Below are 3,929 nucleotides of genomic sequence, written 5' to 3'. Positions count from 1 at the left end.
GACAGAAAAGCTTCTTACAGAAGACGTTACAGGTCTGTGAGAGCCAGAGATTTTCCTTGTTTGAGGTGACCAAATACTTATTTTCCACCCTGATTTACGAATAAATTCTTTACAAATCCTACCATGTGGATTCATGGATTTTTTTTTCACATTCTGTCTCTCACAGTTGAAGTGTACCTCTGGTGCAAATTACTGACCTCTGTCATCATTTTAAGTGGGGGAACTTGCACAATCGGTGGCTGACTAAATACTTTTTTGCCCCACTGTACATCCCAGTGATAGTTGGTGTTTTCTGCAGGTGCTTCATTGGAGCTGTTAGCTACTGTACGTAGGAAATGAGGTTAGTGAGCTGCTCTCATACCAGAACGTTAAAGTTGCAGAACAAACAGGTGAACATGGATCACTACGAGTTCATCACTGAGACCAAGAACTTTCATACCTGAATTCTGAGTCATCCAGCTCATTGTAGTCCAATGAGCTGGGAAAGGAAAGCGTTTTTTTAAGTGTCCCTGACCAAGTTTCATCCAAGAAGCTTCTTCAGCACTAAGAGTAATTGGTGGGAGTGTCCCCAAGAGGGTCATGGACCCCCTATTGATCCTCCTCTGCCTCATCACATGAGCCGAGGTGTGAAAACAGGTGTGGGTCACAATCAGGTCAGGTTTTGAGCGAACCCAGGTTTTTAAAGTACAAGCAGTGACATCCTCCTTTATCAAATCCAACAGTGTGGCCTGATAGAGGGAAGGAGGCGACCAAAGGAAGTAGCAGATGAGCAGTAACTGTGTGAACACGTCTGACGTTTTTATCTACATGGTGACGCTTCATTTGCTGTCTTGGAAGCAAAAACAAAACTGCTCTCTGCTCCTGGAAGCTGGGTTTGGTCAGCCAACTGTCAGCAGTTTGAACCAAAGATGTGTTGCATTCAAGTCAGTAATGTTGAAACTGGATTTATTCTGAACACAGGACAAGTACCATCAGATTTGATCCATTATGCAGTCCCACCTAGAAAGCATCTGATTGGTATGAGTTTGCTTTTGCAGCATGATAATGATCCCAAACACAAAAGTATATCTGAATAGAAAAACACACATTACAGCAGGACCTGGACATTAAGCAGTGTGGGATCAGCTTGACAAAGAACAGAAGATCGCCATTCAAAGAGCTTTGAAGAAATGACAGAAAGCTGCCTCACAGGTTTTAGCCTTGAACAATAAATGTGGTAACATCATTTGAAGGCATGGCGTACATTTTCATTGATCAATTCTAAAATCTACTCTAACCAGAATTTCAGCAGAATTAACTTCAGCTTATTGTGCAGCCCTCCAAAACTGTCCTTTCTCATTTTGCCCCATTAGAAATTGCCCTCGCCTGACGTCGCCCACACTGTAGAGCAGCGGTCCCAAACTTTTTTGCACCACGGACCGGTTTATGCCCGACAATATTTCCACGGACCGGCCTTCAAGGTGTCGCGGATAAATACAACAAAATAAAACCAGTACCGACAAAAAGATTTACTCATAACACACGTAAAAGACCCAGGAAAACCGAGTTAACGATAAAAACGATAACAAAATAACACTGAAAACCGATTAAAAACCCTGAAAACCATACATTTCACACCTGAGCCTCAACTCTCGCAGCCCGGTACCAAACGACTCACGGACCGGTACCGGTCCGAGGCCTGGGGACCGCTGCTGTAGAGGTCACCCCACTAAAACATGATCCACTAGCTAATCGTTAGGAATGACACATTGTATATCCAAACCTTTATATCTTTGCAAGAGAATATGTATGTATACCTGCAACAAGCGCGGTTTGTGAACTGATTTTTTAAATCCAGGGAACTTATAAAATCAAAAAGACGGCAACTCGGCCCAAACTAGCTGAAAAAGTTCAATATGAGTCTTTCTAATGGACATAGTTAATTGGTTTAGCTCATTCATCTTCTACAAGCTTAGCTGGCTATAGTCATTTCACCACAGATGAAACATCTGCAGATAATTGGGCTACACAAAGACCCTGGCACAGAGTCGTCACATGTCACTGTGAGGGTGGTGACCAAAGTCTGAGCTAAAAGGAAGGAGGACGACAGCATCACAGCGCTTCATGTTGTCTTTACTGCATGAACAGCAAACAGGCCAGACTTTTCTGAATGAAATGTAACACGCCACAGAGGTTAGACATGGTCAACATGGAATAATAAACCAAACCGGTTTTGTAACAACAGGTTAAATCAGGAACAAACATCTGTAAAACTACAGTGTGCTTACTGAATGTAAAAAAGGAAAAACGTGTCAGAAAATTGGTTCACTATGTAACAAATAACAGTTCTGATCATCAATATTCAAAAGGTTTGTAACAAAGACATGAATGCAGCGATGCCAGTGACCCAGATGATCCTCAGGCTGTGGAAACACGCTCGTTTTATCTCCATGGAGTCCAGGGGTCAGCCAATCAATGTGCAGGACACATCTGCCATCATCTGGGTGAGGAGCGCAGAGGCTCCTGGATCCACCAGCTGTGTTTCCATCATGCACACTCTGTTAGTCACTGTGTGCAGTTTCTCAACCCGGGGCTCAACACCCCGGCTGGGACCTGTAGATATGAAGTTTGTGGACAAGATGGATATAATCCAGTTTCCTCATGGATGAGACTGACCAAACAGTGACTCCCCCTCCATGGAGCATCCCAATTATTGGATTGTTGTTATTAGATATACTTTTTTTAGAAAAGAAAATGTATTTGAGGGTCTCCACAGATTTATCACATGGCTCTTTATCATTTATCAGAATGTTTAAGTCATCAATTACACGTTAAGGCAGAAACCGAAGCCTTCTCTGTTTGAAAGCAAAATGATGGGTGGATAAAACACAGCAGGGTTTAGAAACCTACATTCAATGGCAACTACACACAAATACCACAATGAAGAAGGAAGAAAGAAATGAAACTCCTGTTGAACGAACCCCAAACTTCGGCCTGACTCACTGCTACTTTCTTTGCAGTGGTTGAATCATCAGCTACTTATAGTCTACAGCAGCTCACTGCTCAGGTCAGCGTCTGCAGTGAGCTGTGTTCGTGTGCACCGCCCCGTGTCCTGGCGTTGGAGCAGCAAACAGTGCTGCCACACTGCTGCATGGTTCTTAGGGGGTTACTGCAGTTCACACAGATTCAATGCCTCATTTTCAGGTTTCTGCACGAGCAGGAACCAAAGCACAGCCGAGAAGCCTGGAACTGCTTCACTGATCCCAAGCCAGCAATTATTTGATGTATTATTTAGTCTATTAGATTAAAATGTAAACTTGCACATGCATGTAGTCAAGTTTAAGAAAAAAGTCCTTTGCATTTAGAGTTTTACGAAGTCAAACTAAAAACAAAGGTGGGCTCGTCAGGTAGGGAGTTACACCTGAACGTGTTTTACACCATCTGTTAAAGGCAACTGCAGAACACGGGTCATACACAGCAGACTGGAGACCAGGTGAGAAACTGGGGGGAAGCGTAGGATCACTGAATCACCGCTACTTTAAATCAACCTGACTACTAAGTGCTGCCAGTCAGGGCCTGTAAGGTGTGTCCAAAGAAAGAAACAGCTGACTGGGAGCTGCACACAGTCACGGTCAGCAGGTAAAAACACTCAAAGAAGAAAACACGACAGAAGCTGATGGAATGTGTGTGACGAAGCTGCTAAATGGTCCACATCAGTAACTAACTAACTGCATTTAAATTATTAAAGATTAAAATAAGTCATTAAGTAGCATAAAACATGTTCTGCTCCTGTGTTGGACGTCTCCATCATCAGCCCCCACCAGCCAAGCTCCTCCACCAAAGAGTGACCTCAGGTCCTCTTCACACAACTGGGATGGTTTACTGCAGTTTGCTTTGATACTCTGCTAAATTACATATTAGGGACATTCAGGGAAAGGGGCGGGGCCTGA

This window comes from Aulonocara stuartgranti (assembly GCF_965226115.1).
Source record: "Aulonocara stuartgranti genome assembly, chromosome: 6".
NCBI lineage: Eukaryota > Metazoa > Chordata > Actinopteri > Cichliformes > Cichlidae > Aulonocara > Aulonocara stuartgranti.
This window is presented reverse-complemented; position numbering follows the sequence as displayed.